This window comes from Monodelphis domestica, chromosome 1 (genome assembly GCF_027887165.1).
Source record: "Monodelphis domestica isolate mMonDom1 chromosome 1, mMonDom1.pri, whole genome shotgun sequence".
In the NCBI taxonomy this organism is placed as follows: domain Eukaryota; kingdom Metazoa; phylum Chordata; class Mammalia; order Didelphimorphia; family Didelphidae; genus Monodelphis; species Monodelphis domestica.
In genome coordinates this window covers 69,527,264-69,547,199 of record NC_077227.1, presented here as the reverse complement: position 1 = coordinate 69,547,199, position 19,936 = coordinate 69,527,264, and positions in this window count along the sequence as shown.

The following is a 19,936-nucleotide window of genomic DNA, read 5'->3' as shown; positions in this document are numbered from 1 at the left end:
ATTTTATAAAAATGAAAAATGGAAACCAACAGTGACTAACATCTAAAAAACATTAATGTTTGCCAAATGTTTATATAATCTCATTTGAACTTCATGACCTTTCGTGAGGTAGACACTACAGGTTTTCTATCACCATTTTACAACTGGGGGAAATGATTTGAATCCAGATCTTTCTGACTTCAATTTCAGTGTTCTTTCCCTTATGTCATATTATTTCTCATAAGAATGAGTGAGTGTGAAGCTTTTTCATGCCACTAGAAGCATTTTGCATATCAGAAACAAACCAAGATTGTTGGGAAGGGCTTTGGAAAATTATAGGGACTAGATTATCTAAGATTGCTTTCACTGAGTGATCAATTGACTCCTACAAATAGTAAATAGGTATTCTTTCCTGGTAGAGGGAGATAACCTAGATGACTTATAAAGATGCCTATGAAGGAAAAGGTCATATTATTTATATATATATATATATATATATATATATATAACATAATATATATATATAAATATACACTCCATTCAGGATGAAGTAGAAGTGAACATTTATAGCTGTGGTTAATAAAATGGAACATGGTGGAGAACTAGTTCTATATGGCAGCTTAAAAGTACAGGTATCTTCTCAGCGGGCGTGATAAATTAGGTATGTTCCCCCCCCCCCCCTAAATGTTAGTCATTTGATTTGTCTATTGTATTTTGCTGGTCAGTAATATGGGTTATTGATTCTGTTGCCTCCTTTGGATCCCCTGTATCTTGAAAATATTTGGATGCTAACAATATTTATGAAAAAAAGTGCTTTTTGTCTCAGGTCCTCCTTAGATTTTGTGTTTGACAATCTAGTCTTTGAATTAATGTACTATGTCTGTATATAGCTTTTTTCTGCCCTTAAAGAAGTTAGATGATCTCATTGGTGACTTCCTTTTTACATCATTTGTACACTCACAATGCTGTGCCCCATGAAATCTACACTATATTTAAGAAAGTCTCCTAGTTGCTACATGGTCCTATTCCTGGATTTGATTTCTTGGCAGGATAAAGGAAAGAAAGTCTCAGACTTTCAAGAAGGAGGTCTTTGTGACTACATATTTATTTTTAATCTTATAAATTATGTTTTCAAAAATTACATTTTATATTTTTTCAATTATCTAGCCTTTAGTTTTCTCTTTCATCCTCTCACTTGTTTAAAAAAATCCTTTATAATAAATGATCAGAGTCAAGTAAAATGAATTTACATATATTGGCCATGTCTAGTAATGTGGGTCTCATTCTGCATGTTAATCCCTTAACTCTCTGTAATTATCTAGGCATTATTCTTCACTACCAGCCTCTGGAATCAAGGTTGATTAGTATGTTGATGAGGCTTCTAAAGTTTTAAAATTCTTCCTTTTTATGATGATGATGTTATGGTATAAATTATTTTCTTGTTCTGTTTACTCTACTCTGCATCAGTTCATATAATAATTACTGGTTTCTCTGAAACCATCTCTTTCATAGCTTATTATGGCATAATAGTATGAAAATGGGATTCACTCTCCCCTTGCCTACTTTTAAATTTAATCAACCAAAAGCAAAGATACCCCCTACTTAACATTAAGTAGGGGAGGTTCACAAAGCACTTACTAAATTGAGATACACATCCAGAAGTGACTGACTGACCCTCAGGCAGTGTTATGCAAATTTAAAGACTGCAATTGGTCCCCATAAAGTAGAGGAAGGGACAGGAAATGATGTAAAAAAGGGACTATAAAGAATGATGAACTTCTTGTCCAAGAGGTCTTCAGTCTTCTTTAGTCTTTAGCATGAATCTTCATTGTGAAGGACTTGGGGCTGGTGACATGAACTGCTTCTGGTTACACTGCTCTTGGATCTTCTCCCTTTGGACTTTGGATTGGGTGAGTGAAAAAAAAAACCTGACCCTCCTTTCCTGGCTTCTGGAGAGATTAGTTTCAGAGAGGCCTTCCCTTTTGGAGGAGGCCATGCGTGTGGAACCCTGGGTCCTCCAGTTGAGGGTTAACAGCTCGGCTGGGCTGAACAGAGCACAAGAGCAAATATTTAGTGTGTTAGGTTGGATATCTTCTTTACCCTACTTTTACATTTCTCTATTTTCACTCTTTCCCTCTTTTTGTAAATAAAGCTGCTAAAAAGTCATTTTGACTTGAGCTGTATTAATTTTTAAATTGGCGACCACAATCTCTTATATTTAGTCCATTCATAAATTTAATCCCCTACCATAGTATTCCATTACATTGATATGCCATAAATTATTGACATTTATCAATAAATGGGGACCCGTTTAGTTAAAGTTCTTTGACACTGCATAAAGAGAGCTATATGGATATTTTTGTACCCTCTTTCTCTAATCTCCTTGGGGGTATAGTACTGAGATTTCTTGACTGGAGAGAAGTTGAACAAATACCATCATCCTTTTTAGTCCCCAAACAGTCCAGCTTTTTTGATTGTCCTACAACAGAAGAATATAACGAAGAGAGGTTGAAAAAAAGGTTCTTCACCATAGCTTCATTTTTTCTTTTTTCTTTTTTTTCTGTTTGAGGAAGTAAAACTCTTAGAATACTTTTTCTTGCCAAGAAATATGAAAAGAACTCAACACTACAATGGATTTCTGCCCCACGAGTCAGATGAGAATTGAACTGAGGGAAGTAGAAGAGAGAATATTTCAAAGAGCAGGAGCAATCAACTTGGGCATCTGAAAACAATCTGGCTGAGGAGGAAATAGTTCATAGACATAGGATAAAAAACACACCAAACTATAGATTTCAAAATCATATCTCCTCCCTCTCACCCACTCCCAGTAGATGATGGACATAGTGGCATGTGGCCATGAAAGTAGCAGCTCAATTGAAGACTATAGCATGAAGCTGAAATAACTGAGAGAAAAGAATTGTTGCATTCCCCTAATGGGGAGAGGATTCCTGTTGTTGTTTTGTGGTTCAGTTATGTCTGACTCTTCTTCATCCCATTTGAGATTTTCTTGGCAAAGATACTAGAGGTTTTATCCATTTTCATCTTTGGCTCATTTTACAGGTGAGGAACTGAGGTAAACATAGTTAAGTGACTTGCACAAGGTCAAACAGCTAATGTATCTGGGGACAGAGTTGAACATAGAAAGATGAGTTTTTCTGAATTTGGGCTTGACACTCTAATCACTGTTCTACCCAGCTGTCCCCAGAGGTTTCATAATCCTAGCATATTCCAGTGAATGCTAGATGATTGAAAGAGCTGACTGGGTTATATCCTTCCCATTCAGGTGAGAGGTTTACTAACTATAACATCCTTAATTCACAGTGGATAATAGGGTATTTCAAAGCTCCGTCAATTGATGGGTAGTAGAGGATTAACAAGGAGAAACAATCTTGATACTTAAAAAAGAACAGTATAGGTGTAGTTGCAAGTAGGGATTTGTGATGATATTAGAAATTTATATAGTACTCTATAATACTGAAGGTGTGAGTTGCCTTTTAACACTTGTACCTTGGCCACAAATGGTCTTTGCTTAATACACTTCTCCACATGGATACTTTGGTAACATGTGTTTTTTACACATCAATGATATATACAATACCTATACACATTTTCTTTTCCCACTGATGATCTATGTATTTATGAGAGGGTGGGTTTCAGGTGTGGGATTGAGGGAGTTCTTTTTTAGCTGCTTTTGATTACTATGCATTTTCATTAAATTGTTTAGCTTTGAACTCTATGTACTTTGCCTGATTAATAAGAATAAGTAAGTATATTTATAGAATCTTGTGAGATATGACTAATAAGAATAATTATATTTATAGAATCTCATGAGCTATGGTTTTGAGAGAATTCAGACCTATATATTAGCTTAAATGCCACAGGCCAGGGTCCAGCCACACTCGTGGCTCCAAGGATCCCCAGAAGGTGGAGTGGATAGATGAAGTGTATGTTTCTGCCTGGGTCATGCTCTGTATGAAGTGGCTGCTTTGCCATGCCCAGGTTTGGCCTTTATTTTTATATCCATTTTTTTTGGCACACAGATACATTAATCAACCTACATGTTTGAGTAAAGATAATCAGATAAGTGATACATTAACTTTTAACAAATTATTTGATTAACATTATGAGATCATTCTATATATTTGTATGGTAGCTATTGATTTTGACAGGAAACACAAAGATTCTACACAAGATAAATGATTTTGTCACAGGTGGCTTGATTTTTCTCATTAACCTGTGTGGAGCTTTGAGCTTACAGACAATCAAGGAAAATCACTTATTGTCTTTAATAAAAATAGATAATCAATTGGAAAATCTAGAGAATTCAATAATCATAACAGTGAGGTTGAAAGATCAGAGAGGTACTGAGAACACAATTCAGATTTAATATTAGGCTGACCATTTTTCAGGGTTTACTAGGGCGTTTCTCAAGGGGTGTTTTGGTAGGTAGAATCAAGTCATTGAGGAATGGTGGAGCTTGGTGTACCTGTACAGGTCTTTCCTTATGAATGATTTATGTATTGGCTTTAAGAGAATGAGTTTCTGTACAGGGGGAGTAGGGGATATTCTGGGTTTGGCTTGTGGGTACAGCTTTTGCTGAGAATTTTGTACCTAAGCAAAAGTTAACCCATAATAATCTTTTGGGTTTGGTTTTGTGAGTCTAATCTTTTGGTGATATTTTGGGGAAATACTGTGCAAGCATTTTGCTCTTATATTAATTTTTCTGAGACTAGGGAGAGAACAACAATCATGTCAATTTCATTAGTAAAGAATGTGTGGGCAATTCCATTCTGCCAAACAGTCAATTTGTGACCTCTTGGCATCCACGAGTGACCTTGTCAAGACATCGTGGCCTGATTGCTCCCAGCACTTGAAGTTAGTACAAGGGTTCATAGTTGAAGGGGGCACTGGATACAATATTATCAGAAGAAGAATACTCTCTAGATTGTCAATCAAGAGGTATAATGGTATAGTTGATAGGACACTGTATTTAGAATTAGGAAGATGAGTTAAAGACTATCTTCAGACAAGTAGAATTCTGCTTATTCTTTCTGTGCCTCCGTTTCTTCATGTGTAAAATGAAGGTTGTTGGACTTGATGGACTCTAAGGTATAGTTAAGCTCTAAATCTATTATCCTGTGAAAATTTTTGCTGTCATAGACCCTTTCTATTTGTGGCCTCTGCTCATATCCATGGAACTTCTTGAATATTACTCCTGGTTTGAGTTACCTCATGTGTATGGATCAGCAAACATTCTAAAATATAAATCATAAGCTTTTATCAATGTGTTTTGTTTACTAGCCAAGTGGAAGATACTTAGTTAAGAACAAAAAAAAGGCATTTTACTAAATTACATAGAAGGATGAATGACAAGAAAGTTTTCCCCCCATTGATTATCACACCTTTATGGAATGAGAGGACATAAACAAGGATCAAACAAGGAAAATGAAAGATAAGGAAGATGTAGGGAACATGTGTGGTAAGGGCATGCTATATTCTGTGAAGATTAAGTTTAACTCTCCCCTGATTGTAAAAATGAAATTAACTCTCCCCTGATTGTGAAGATTAAATTGTAACCCCTGCCCATTTTTAGATTTAATCACCAAAAGTGTAAACACCCTACTTACAGTAGTGGGGAAATCTGTCCATTTTTAGATTTAATCACCAAAGGTTTAAACACCCCATTCATACTTGAGTAGGGGAGGTCTGTGACCCAAGTGTGCAATAGTGGGTGACAAATCAGAATTAAACTGACTGCCCCTGGGCAGTCCTAAAGCAAAGCTTCAGCTGTGACTGGTAGATGTAAAGTTAGGGGAAGGCACAGGAAGTGATTCAAAAGAAAGTGTCTTTAAAAGGCATTTACAACTTCCTGTGAGACAAAGTTCTTCATCTTTTGATGTTGAGACTGGAAAAGAATCTGCTGACTGGACCTGAGATCCTGTTCCTGGTGAGGCTGTTCTTAAACCTCTTCCATTGGACTGACATGTGGTGAGTGAAAAGGTTGATTTCTTTCCTGAATTATTCTGAAAACAAAACAAAACAAAACAAAAAAAACAACTAGCCTTAGGAGAGACCTACCCCTTGAGTGAGACTTCCCCAGGTCCTTTGCTTTGCCGAGGCCAACTAAGGACTAACTCTCCCTACCTGGGTTGATCCAGGGGCTGGGAATAAATTACTTAGTGCTTAGGCTAGATATCTTACCCTATCCTCTCTCTGGTTCAAATCTGGCCTCAGACACTTCTCAGCTATGTGACCCTGGGCAAGTCACTTAACCCCCATTGCCTAGTCCTTACTGTTCTTCTGCCCTGGAACCAATACAAAGTATTGACTCCAAGACAAAAGGTAAGGGTTAAAAGAAAAAGAAATAATTTAGTGACCTGCTTTCTGTCCTGGGATAGAAGTTCTCTCCTGCTCTGTACTTTCCTCCACTTACATTTGGTGAATGCTCTGCTATTGGAGGTCTCTGCTGTTGTTGGACACATTTGCTATACCTGGCTGGTGTCTCTGTTGAGTTCTCTACCTCAGCAGGTCTTCAGCTTTGTAGCATCTTTTGGGTCCTCTGCTACCATCTGCTGTGTTAGACAGTTATGCCTTTTCTTTCACATGCTTTCTCTTTTGCTGGGCTTAAGTGCCCCAATTTCAGTCTCTGATCTAACTTGGGGTTAGAGAATTCCTTCCAAACCCTGTCATATCTTAGTCATTGGTTTATATCCCCTCATAACATTTCAGGGACTTAATTTGGTAAAACTACAAAGAAGGTAAATGAAGCTGGGAAGACTAGATTCTTTTCAACCCTATAATAGTACTGCCTGTCATGTAAATTGCCTTGAACTAAAAGTCCAAATAGAATTGGTGATCTCATGCCTAGTTATTTTGTTTTTATTTTCTTTCTTTGGTTATGAATCTCTGCCAACAACAGAAATCATTGGTCTCGCTGTATTTAAACAAAAATAATGAAACCTTAATCAGGTAATAAAGCTATACTCTATTTTCTGGCACGGTTATGAGATTTGGTTGGGAACAACTATGTGACTGTGAATCTGAGAAAAAAACTGCCATACTAGGTTGGCCACAGAATGACGATTTCCCCCCCTACTCTTTCAGAGCACTGGCCAAGTCACAGAAAAATTGTTATCTGTGACAGTGGAGGGGGTAACCTGGTTGAAGAAATAATTCCTCTTGTTAAATACTCCCTAGGAATTCTAGATGACACTTCCAAATTTGTTTTGAAAATTATACCCTAGGACCTCTGAGAAAACTATAGAATCTTCTAAGAAAGATTTGTAAGAGACATATGTAGGTAATTTATATGCAAGTATAGCTAATAATATATAACATACATTACTTAACTCAGCAACAGACAGTATAAGTTACATCACATCTTAAGGCACTGGTTACTAAGAAAAAACATGTTTATTTTTATCTCAAGTAGCCATATAAGTTTAAGATTAATAATCATGTGAATTTCAGTTCACAGAACTGATTCTACCGTACTAGTTTCAAGGACAAACATTACTAGACAATTATGTTATGATTACATGGTAGTTGATTTGCCATTTTGAAGGTCATGATTAATGGAATAAATAGCAGAAACACAATATTATTTCCTTTTCCTTTTTTTTCTTCTCAAAGAGAAAAAAATTTCCAACTTGAATCATGTTGGCAGCTCTGCTGCCAATACTTAATTTCTGTTTTTTGAATTTTTTCTGGTCAGCTTCAGACATCCTGGTTAAGAAGGTGAGTGCCAGTGGTGTTGGGTATGTCTTGCCTCACTTCATAAACTAGGACAGTCATCATCGGGGGGGTAGTGCCCACATAAGAGAAGAGATTGGCTGGCATGGTTTGGAGAATTTGTGAGGCATTGGAAGGTCAGAACATGATGCATGAGGTTGATAGTAAAGTGAGGGAAAGACAGAAGATAAAGAGGTACTACAAGTCAACTCAATAATATAAAATATTTTGTGAAAAAATAATAATTCAAGGACAGGTGATTTCATTCTTTAACTGAAACAGATGGCAACCTCTATATAATTTAGTAGTTGGTTTTAGACAGTTAGGATGACCAAGAAATTCATCATCCTGCTGCAACATGGTATTGCACTTCTCCAGATTTAGCAAATGGATAATAAGATTACAGTTCATTGCTGAACCCATATTCAGTCTTTCTAGCTTGTCAAGACTTATTACATCTTGCCATCCATGAATATGGCTTGGAAGAACCTAGGGTCACCTCCAAGCTTCAATAAGCACTTGATGGTATTTCCCCAGAACTCCATGGGGTAGGGCAGGTATTATTAGCTCTGTTTTACAAGTTGCAAATTAAGATTTAGAGATATTAAGCCATTTACTAATAGCCTCCTAGCTAGTAAGTATATAGGCAGTATTAGATGCAGGATTCAATTGCAGGCCTTCTGCCATATGCTACTTGGGTCATATTTAGAGTTAAATTACCTATGTTCAAAATCTGGCCTTACTATTACCTAACTACCTATGTGACATTTGGTAAGTCATTTAGCTTCAATGTCTAGCTTTACATCTGTGATCTTGTGATGTGATACCAGTCAGTTCTCCTCTATAAGCCTCAGTTTCTTCATCTGTAAAATAAAGGGGTTGAATTTGATGGCCTTTAAGGCTCTTTGAAGCTCTTAAAATTCTGTGAATCCATACAATTGCAATAAGATCCCACAGAGCAAGGGGTTATAAAGTTAGATATGGAAAGGGGCTTTTGAGATCATCAAGTCCATCTCCTTTATTTTACAGATGAAGAAACTGAGGACCAGAGAGGTGAAGTGACTTACCCAAGGTAACACAGGAATAAATGGCAGATCCAGTATTTGAATATAGGCTAAAGGATCACAGAGGACCCTAAGGGTCCTCTAATTTGTACCACACTGTCCACTCGAAATCTAGTGCTCATTTCTATCACCATTTATTAGTTACTTGCCAGTTCCCAAACCCTGACCAGATCTTTTTTTTAAATCAAATTTTAGAACAATTAACAAAATAATATCAAGATACTGGCCTCCTACCAAAGCTGTAATAACCACTTTAAGGCTTTAAACAGTGAGAGGATCACAAAGTGCCACTAAACTGTAATACACAAGGAACTTCTTTTCTTCTATCTTTTCCTTTTAAAATGTTAATTCCCTTTATCTTTGAAACTATAGTAGGTTTTTGAAATTCTAATTGTCCTTTCTCTCAGGGAATGGTACCTACTTCCTTTTTTTCATTAGGCTTTTATTAATTAAAAGTCAATTACAATTGGTAGCTCCCATGGCAGATCTACCAACTCTTTATTAGGGAATATTCTTTAATTCTCCCTCTTGGAACAATGGCCAATGATAAGGGGTGCAAGGACAGATTCTGAGTCAGGGCCTTTGAGAGATCAGGCATTTTCCTTCCTCAATCTTTTCACTTTGGGAAGGGAGAGAAAGTGTTAACCAAGACATTCTAGAGGCAATTGTGGATGACAGTAATTGTTTTCATAATATTCCACATCACTGGCTCCTAAAGCACTAAATCTCAAGAACCTTTAAGATGTCAAGACTGCAAATGTGAAACAATTAAGATGGGGGAGCTACATTTCAATTATCAAATGTAAAATTCCAGGTTCAGCTGTGGCAGTTGGTCAAGAAATGCTGGTGATTACATTATGATAAGCAGAGCTGTAGGTGTGTCACTTTTCAAACAATAATGCACTCAAACCTAAACAGTGTTAGCTATAGTGTGGAATCCAAGTCAATTCTGAATATGATTCAAAAAAGATGAATTTCTGTTTAGATCAAGATCATATTGCTCTGCTCAAACTGGTCATATTCATCAGAAGAGTTAAAATAGTAATCTTAAATTATCAATCTCATTTAGAGCCCTATTGAAAAGATTGTGCTACCTTCACTAGAATATCTCTTTAATTTTGTTTCTTTCTTTATCCTTCCCTTTCCTTCTTTGTTCATTTCTGCTGTATGGGACAGTGTCAAAAGTCCTGGATTCAGAGGTAGAGTTCTGGATTCCTTGCTCTTCTACTTATTATCTATGTGATCTTGGGTAAGTCATATAACTTCTCTCTGCCTCATTTACTTCTGTAAAATTAGAGATCTGGATTAGTTGATGTCTAAAGTCCATTTTAGCTCAAATTTATGATCTTATGATTTCTTTCTCTTCCCCCCTTTCTCACTCTTATTTACCTTTTCTCTCTTCTTCCTTGTAAGTTTACTACCCTCCTCATTTTCCCTTTTTTTCTCCTTTTTTTCTGATTTAAGGCTTGTTTCTAGCTTCTTGCACAGTGCTGTGGGACATGTAGACAGTTTATATATGTAAATAATAAAGCTAACTATACATCCAGTATACATTAGATATGTAAAACCAAGCATCATGCACATAGTAGGCATTTAAATGTTTGTTAAATTGAAAGGGACTTTAATTGTTAAGTGACTCTTTAAATTTCTTGGGGATTCACCAAGTGTGAAATCAAGGAATTATCAAATTGCCTAAACCTGCTCCATGACTGCAGAAGCCCTGCTGGGATTATCCAGCTGTGTGTTGGGATCAAATAGGGTTTTGAGGAAGCAGCCACAGAGATTCAATTTCTACAAATGATGGAGAAAGCTCTTTCTTTGAGAATGAAAGTCCTAGAGAAGCAAGTTTACCGGAGAAAAAATACTGACATGGAATATCAAGGGACAGCAGATGAGAAGACTGGAGTCAAGAAAGGTGAAGTCACTTATATACTAAGGTCCCATATGTGATAAATGGCAGAGTTGGGATTTGAACCCAGATGTTCTCCTCCTACCTCCAAATCTGTTGCTTTTCCCACCTCTCCATGTTTCATATTTTCTTACATCTTGTATTTCTTTCCACTCTATTTCAAGGGATAGCCATCAGAGAGCAGCTGTTTGATTGCTTCCCAGCATAGTATATTTACTACATTTTTTAATCTGGGCTCTGTGAACTTGTTTTAAAAAATATTATAACTATTTCAATATAGTTAATTTCCTTTTTTAATCCTATATATTTATTTTAGGCATTTAGAAACATTATTCTGAGGTGGGACCCATAGGCTGTCAAAGAGGCCCATGACACTAATAAAGGATAAAAACATTTGCAAATTTGTTCATTAATGCCTCCTGGTGAGCTTTGCAAAAATGCCAAGTTCTCTTAAAAGTTGGGACAGAGATTTTGAATTTCTAGCATCAAATATTAATAGGTGTGGGAAGGGGGAAAGAGCATTTTAAATAATATATTCCATCAGGGCAGTGAAAGGGACATACAGAGAGCCAGCTACTCCAGATGTTGTAATGTAAAAGAAATTGGGTGATTTAACTTCAGAATTGGCATTTAGCTCTCCTCATTTTAAAGCCTGTGGAATTATCTGAGTATCCTAACTTCTGACCCATCACTATTACCATAGTTTGTTTTGAGTTCAGACCTTCCTCTTCCTCTTATTGAATTGTCTTAGAAAAATTATAAGCAGGACATGTGGAGTTTAATAGTTCCTTGAAAAATATAGCCCCACTCAGATGTGATTTGAATAATTCTACCAAGTAAATGAAGAGCTAAACTAGAAAATAATTTCTTAGGGATTGGTGCAGCCTGTCAGGTCCTATTTCAGGAGGGAATAGTCCTTTAGGGGAAGAAGGCTGCCTAATTCTGACAGAAATTAGAATTCACAGTTGGAGTGAAGCTTCAGTCATCTGAGAGGTGACGTGAGATATGGAGTTCCACTGAAGAGAGAAAGGATCCTGTAATGACCCCATCCCTAGATGAAATTGCTATGGATATGGAAAGCATAAGTCTTCACAAAGGAAAATTTCTAGTCTCTGTCACTGGATTTGGATTCTTCAAAACTCAGAGAGGAAAACAAATGTAGATATTGCTCTTTGTGGGGAAAGATTTCTTCCCTACAACCCATCTTTGCAACTAGATCTTAGTTTAAGGTTCAAGGTATGCTTTAGATTAGCAGTCAATTAGAAATCATAGCTAATGATTCCCAGAAGTATTTCTTTCATCAGACTGATGAGAGGACACTTTTTTCATATTAAGAAATATTTGAAATAGAAGATAAATAGGGCAACAAAGGGTTAAATTAAAGAGTAATGTTTCTAGCACTCATACTAAGAGGCTATCACCTTCCAACCTGCCTCCAGGATGGGATTGATGGTGGGGTAATGGCCTTAAATGCTGCCTCCAAAACAAGAGCAGCATACCACAAAACACTCATATTAAGGGTCTGCAGCAGCAAAATTGATTGTTCAGGTTTTGGCTTCAGATTAGCCACTTGGAATTTCTTTTGATCCTTAAACATACGCAGAATTAGTCATGAATGGGTATTGCAATTTGGCCTTTCCACTTCTTTAATCTGTGGTCCCTTTTCTTTTAGTTTGGCAATTTTTAAAGATCTCATAATAATTGTGTGAGTTAGGTGCTATTATTAACCCCATTTTATAGATGAGGAAATCAAGGCAAATAGGGGATAAGTGACTTACCCAGGGTCACACAGCTAGTAAATTTCTGGTTCTGGATTTAAATTCAATTCTTCCTGATTCTAGGCCCACCACTCAAACTATGGTGCTAATTAGAATGAGAGTGTAGGATGCGATCCTCTACCTTGAGTGCATGCCATCATTGTGGGTCTCTTTCCCTTTGTATAGTCACTAAAGCATGTAGAGATGGTATGATTTTTATCCTGACTGCTAGTACTCCTTATCACCTCCCACCCTATAAAAATCGAGTGAACAGCGATGAAAACAATAAGAATAAAATTCTGGGTAGTGTAGTAGAACTGAATTATTGAGGTCATCTCTGGGTTTCTGTTTCTGAAGGAAAATCACTTTGGGGTCACTGGGAAATCTAACAGATGGGTACCAATTACTGAATCAATCAATGAAGCATTTTATTAATGGCCTATTATATGCCAGGCAGTGTATTAGTTATTGAGGCTACAGGTACAAAAGTTAAATTGTCTCTACCCTTTTGGAGATTATTATCTAAAAAGAGGGTACAACACAGGAGACTTGTCAGGGAGGGGAATTTGGGGTCTGAGTAGTCATAGAGATTATGAGTGGGGACAAATAATGGATTGCCTTCTCCTTTCCAGTAGCAATGATAGCATTGATTTTTATTTTTTCCCCCCCAAATGAATCTAAGAGCTAGAATAGATAGATGACATGACAGCAGAGGAAGATATCAAAATATCTATACTTGGTAGACCCGAGTTTTCTGGTGGATTGCATAGGATTGATCAATGGGGAGACTAGTAGCCAAAATATATGTTAAAATTAATTGTGGTTGAGACTGAAATATATTATTATAGGTGGCCACCAGGGATTTAATTTCTAAATCCCAAAATGAATTATTAAAGTAAATGGAACTTATGGTAGTTTATTCACAAATATTTATAATAGAAGGAAGATATTAAGGAATGAGAAAGAGAGAGAAAACTCTGGCTTCTTCTGATACCAGTTAGAATCTCTAAGCTCCAGCCAGGAGAAGAGAGTCTCAAGAAGATGGGCCTTACCTGGAGGCTTCATGCCTCCAGAAAGGCAGGATCACTAAGTCAGTTAGAATTTCTAAGTCCCAGCCAAGGGAAGAGAAAAGCAAGTCCACTAAGTCACTCTTTCACTCACCAAGGGTGACAGTCTAAAAAGAAGTCTGGGTGTTGGTCTTCCAGTCGCTCCTCTGTCCTTCACTCCAAGCCTGGGTGATTGACTGTCCTTCTTCAGTCTTTGTTTCCTCTATTTAAAGACCCTTTTCTCTTGTGTCAACTCCCCCCACCCCCCAAATTTTCAAGTCTACCAATCACAGCAGACACTTTTCTCCAGGACTGCCCACTCTTTAGTTCTCACCTTCTCTAGTTACATTATATCTTTTTGGGTTCTTTTGCTAAATTCACCTTTTTTGTTACTTAACACCTTTTTGTAGTTAAAATCTAAAAATAGATTGTAGCTTACAATTCTAGCTTCACTATGAAGGAAGAACTATGCATTTTCATTGTTACAATTAGGAGATAGCTTAATCCAATCTTCACAGGATATAAAGTATAATCTTAAATCACCTAGATATTGTGGTTAGAAGTGAATTGTCACTTATCAGCCAGTTAAACCATTTCAGCCTCAGAATAAAATCCAAAAGGTGATTGGATTTAGTTGTGTGTGTGTGTGTGTGTGTGTGTGTGTGTGTGTGTGTGTGTGTGTGAATGTTCTCTGGAGATTTAGGGTGGTGACAAAGGAGGCAACCACTGGGTAGATAACAATGAACTTGTGTGTGTTTCCTGACCAGTTCACGATAAGCCCATGCATGTTTTTGCTTATCAAGAGGACCACACTCTCCCTGTCTCAACTCCCCTAGTCAAGAAGAAGAACTCAGACCTTCTAGTATCAGGTAGTTTGCCCTGAAATAGTAATGGGTTTTCCCCAGTGACCAAGAAATGACAACATAGACAGCTAGTAGGAATGAAAGGTTAAGATAGTGAGAGAAGTAGCTGTCCAGTTGAGCAAAAAGTAGAAAAATGAGAAACTGATTCATGGCAGTTTCCAGTACGGGAATCTCTTCTGCAAGGACTATAAATGGCAAGGAAGAGAGATTGTGTGTAGGATATTGTGGGATTTAGGATTTCTATAAACTCACTCTAAATAATGCTAACATTTATTAATTGTTAAATGAAGTCAATAAACATTTATTAAAGTGTCAGGTATGTGCCAGGTATTGTGCTAAGTGTTGAGGATAAGAAGAGAGCCAAAAACATTCTCTGGTCTCAAGGAGTAGATAATTTAATAAGGGACAATGATATACAAACAAAATATATACAGGATAAATTGGGGATAAGTCTGATATATTTTAAGGCTTGCAAAGCATTCTATTTAAAGTATCTGATTTGATTCTTAAAACATTCTTGTCAGGTGCTACATGTGTTAATTTCCTAATTTTACAGAGAAGGATCAGAGACTCGCAGAAATGAAATTTTACCAAAGGTCTCACAATTAGTAATTATCCTCAGTAGGATTTGAATTTGTCTCTCTTGTTTCCAAGTCCAGTACTTATTCTACTCTATTGTTCTAACTCTTTTATAGATTATATCATTGATTCCATTTTCTGTTTTAAAATTTCAATTGATATATTATTCTTTTGACAATGCACTGTCAAGTGGGTGTCATTTCCTGACCAGGCTGTCTCATTAAATGGTTGGTTTCCTCATAGAAGTTCTTGCCAAAAGAATTATTCTGGCCCTTTCCACTCTTGGCATGATCTAGGCTATTTCTTTTTCCTAGCATGAATACTCTACTTCTCCCTAATTACCTAATTCTATTCTTCCTTGACGGCTTGTGTCGACTTCCAACATCAAAGGTTTCCAATCATTCCATTCCTTATTGATAAGTCCCTCTTATGAACTTTTGCCACCATTAATTTGAAACTTAGGCTGGATTGCTTTTTATTGTTATTTATCTTTTTATGTTTTATACCCACAACTAGATTATAAGGCCCTTGAGAGAAAGGATCATAGTTTATATCTTTTTTTGTTATCTCTAGTTCCTAGAGAACTGCTCTGCATATAACAAGCAGTTAACTGTCACTAATATTTATTAAGGGACTGTTATATTCAAAGTACTATAGAAACAAAGATTATGATGCAATCATATTGTCCTTGCCCTCAAAGAGCTTCCAGTCTGGTAGGAGGGACACAACACATACACAAATAAGGTTAATAAAAGGTAAATCATGATATAAGTAAAGAAGAGATCCAAAAGTATGCTTGGACAATCTGAGAAGGCAGAACACATATTTAGCTGGGGGAAATGGGATAAGCATTTGTGTTATAGGTAACAGGTGAATTAAGTCTTGGAGAAAGGGAATGATTTTGCCAAAGAGTTGAGGAGAGGCTGTGTTTTGAATATGAGAATAGCTTGTGTGAATAAAGGGAGAAAGGAAATGGCTTGCCAAGATCAAGAAACAATTAATAATTCAGTTTGGTTAAAACTTAGCATATGAAGGGGGGAAATGTGAAATAAGACTAGAAAGGCAGATTATATCTAGATTTTGGCAGGCCTTGAACTCCAGGCTCTAAAGTCTGTTTTTTATATTTTTTTCCTTATAGACTGCAAGGCATTACTGAATTGCCACTTAATAAATGTTTGTTGATAAACAGGGAAATTAATTAAACAGACTGAACATAACCGTCTATCATATTTTTTTATAATAATTTACATTTCTACACTTTAAAAATTATTATTTTGAAGAATCATTTATCCTTCTTGGTGATATATGGGGTATCTGAGAAGGATTAGTATCTCTGGTTGTGAGGGCTTGTTGAGTTCTTTTAAGGGCTGGCTATACAACTTCAGTGTTCATGATTCACACAACTCTTACCTGTGTCTCCAAGAAGCTGTAACATGCATTGTGAGGTGGGGTAAATCAGATTGAGAGGTAAAGGCGAGGCCTCAAAACCAGTGGGGAACTAGGAACTAGGGAAATGTCCAACTCAAGAAGGTTGGCTTCTCCTGGAAGAATGGATGGATGATATTTGTTTTGGATATTTGGATATTTGGATAATTTGTTCCAACAGCCATGAAGGCAGCTGAAACAGGCGCTATAAAGTGCTTAGAACTTTCCCAGACACCAAAGACACCATGGTCATCCACTTTATCCCAGGCCATTGCCAGTGATTCTGACCTCTGTCTTACCACTGGAAAAATTTGGAAGAAAAAGTGAGACTGACTGCTTTGTGCAATTCTGCTTCACTTAAATCCAATTCATGAGCAAGTCAAGACATCATCATCTTGTGATGTTATTGACTTCTTTTAAAATGAAGGATGAATAACAATACCTCATTTGGCTCATGATAGTTCTATGGAATGGATGATTCTTTAGTATAGCCATTTTTTTTGTAGCATTGTAGAAAATAAACAAGTAATATTTAAATGTTTCATCCAAGGTAATACAGCAAATCATTTTACTAGCTCAGACTAGAAGGAAACTACTTAGTGCATTCTTATCCTGTTCAGTATTGGGGATAATATTGAAGAAAGAGGTGATATATTCTTTTCCCTCAACTTGCTTAAAGTCTTCCTGGGAAATTCAGTCTAACACATATTAAATAAGATGTTGAAATACTAGCCTTTCAGTCATAATCTTCATGACTTTCCAGGGACTAAACAGTTAAATATCAGGGGATTTCTTGTCTCTCACCAAGCATTTGGTTTCTATCTTCCTTTTATATCCAGAGCTTTAGGGTTTGCAAAATATATGATCATATTTGATCTTCACAATAATTTTATAATTCAAATGTTATCTCTAATCATTATTATTCCTACTTTACCATCAGGGAAATTGAGACTCAGAGAAGGCAAGTAACTTGCCTGTGGTTACATAATAAGTGTTCGAAGTATGTTTAAACACAGGTCTTCTCTGATTCAGAATTCAGCACTCTTCACTGGGACTCTATACTGTTTACAATCCAAACTTCATGACTCAGCCCCAGGGCCACAAGGCATGTCTAGAGGACTGCTCCAATGAAGTTATTGACCTCTCAACCTTCAAACATTTTGCTCCAAGTCATTCTGAGATTCCAGTGAAACCTTGGTATTTAATGCTTCATCATGGAGAAAGGAGCACTGCAATTGGACTTGGAAGAATTGGCTGTGAATTCTAGCTCGGCTACTTACTTGTTGGGTGGTCTGAGGTAAGTTTAACCTCATTTTCCCTCATTTTCTTCATGTATATAAAAACATTCTATCTGTACTATCTAGCTCCTGGGACCAAGCATACAGGTCAAATGAGATAATGGATATGAATTTTTGGTAACTCTAAGTACCACATTAACACCAGCTATTGCTTTTATTTTGAATTCAACAGCAATATATTTATTCAGTACCTGCAATGTGAAAGGGATGATGCTAATCCATCATTTTATATTTTTTACTTTGTGTCCCTAAGGGAGTAAAGGACCAATATTTTGGTAGCTGTGTGGTCATATCCTATTCTCAGGGACTTCTTTTGGAAGTTTTAAGAGGGACCCTAGGAAGAATGACTCTATTAAATGTTAGTCATATTCAAGTAAAGAAGGGGTTCAAAAAAGGACTTATGGATTGAGATAGATTAGCATTGAACAGAGAACTTTGTATTCTTGATGAAAAGACACATGATAGTCTCTCTTCAGATGGGCATCTCCTCAATGTGGCTACTTTCAAACTCCATCCTAGTACAAGACTCTCTTTGCATCTGCATTTATTCTAAACCAAAGTACATGAATTGTCTTCATCTGAGGACTTTATGAAGTAGACCAAATTGTAGGACAGATTAACTCAAAGCAAATACATTTAATTACACAGAACAGCAAATTAGATAACAAGGAAAAAATCAAGCAGTAAGTATTCACCAAAACCATTTCCCCAAACCACAGGTTCTCAAATCTCCAGGGATTGGAAGCTGTGAGTACAACTGAGGCGCCCCATGTTGCTTTTTAGTACAGTGCTTCAATTTAGGAAATGGGAGAGTGGTGATAGTGCTTTTCCCTTAGGATGAACATCAAATCCTTGATGTTTGAAAGGACTTGCATTTCACCACCCAGCTGTTGAAACATTGCCAAAACCCTTCTTGTTTCCTCTGTGAAACTGGAGGGGAAGGCATCTCTGGCTCCCACTTCTCTTGGGAGTATGGCAGCACTTGATCCAGACTCATCTGAGGGGAACCACTTCCTGTTATGGTTTCTACTGGAAGTGCCGGCAAGACATAGCTGAAGAGGAATTGTTCTTGCCACTAGCTCTAGTATGAAGTGAGATTCACTTCTCCATTTTGAATGAATGAAGAATTTATGAAGTGCTTACTCTGTGCAAAGCACTGTACTAAGTGCTTGGGACACAGAATCTTTGCTTTAAATAATGTCACACTAATCGATCGGGGAGACAACACCTAAAGAAAGTTTCAGCTACAGATCTCATGGAAAAGTCCTTAGGATGCTATGACAAAACAGATGTTCATGCTTCATTAATGTCATTTTAACTGATTAAAATCTTTAAGTTTCTGCTACTGAATAATTTGACTATACTAAGAACTGATAGCAATTCTTTCTGTGGTTGAAGCACCTGCAGAAGCAATTACCAGGTCATTTCTCTATAGGTTTTACTTCCCAGAATGGAGTGAAATGGCTTAGAAGCTTTGCTATCTTTAAGGCTCTTGACTTCAGGTTCTAGGTTATACCCCTCAGTGTCTGAGAGAAGAGGATGGCAGTGTTTTAACTTGCCTGGCACATCCTGCCTTCTATTTCTCTCTCAGTGTACCTTGCTTTCAGCAAAGCCAGCTTGCCTGTTGTGTGTGTGTGTGGCAGATGGTGGAGGTGGTTGGTCCTCATTACATGGGAGCTACTTCCCCAAATTATGGCTATGAGATTTGAGAGAGAAGCAAGACTTGTGGTCTGGGGAGGTGTGCTACTCCCAGGGTTCCTTTGTTTATCTGCCTGTTGGTGATGTTGGTCAGTAGTTGTTACTGGTGGTACTGATGGTGAGTCCCTTCTCCTAAGTGATTTCTCCTCTTCACGATGGCTGTGGAGGACTGGGTAGGATGCTTATCTGATGATTTCCTCTTCTCTTTGCTTTGTCTGGATCCATTTTTTCTTTTTCTAGTCCTCATTTTGTTCCTTAGTCATCAAATGGCTTTGGGATGTTAAATTTGCTATGTTGAAAACTGCTGCTTGAATCATGGCCTTCTGAGAAATGCAGCTTAGGGACTCTAGCCTTCTGTGCAGGAGCAAGTGTTAAGAAGTTAAATGTTTAATAATTATTACTCTAAAATGGTGCATGATATACTTTTAAATTTAATCTGAATTATTACCATTTCCCATACTTCCTTAATAATAGATAATAGATCAACAAAACAACAAATCAAGCTCTTATTTTAAATGCTTGCCAAGTTCTGAGTTATAAATGCTCACAATAAAAATATAATAATTGACTTTCAGGAGCTGGTTTGA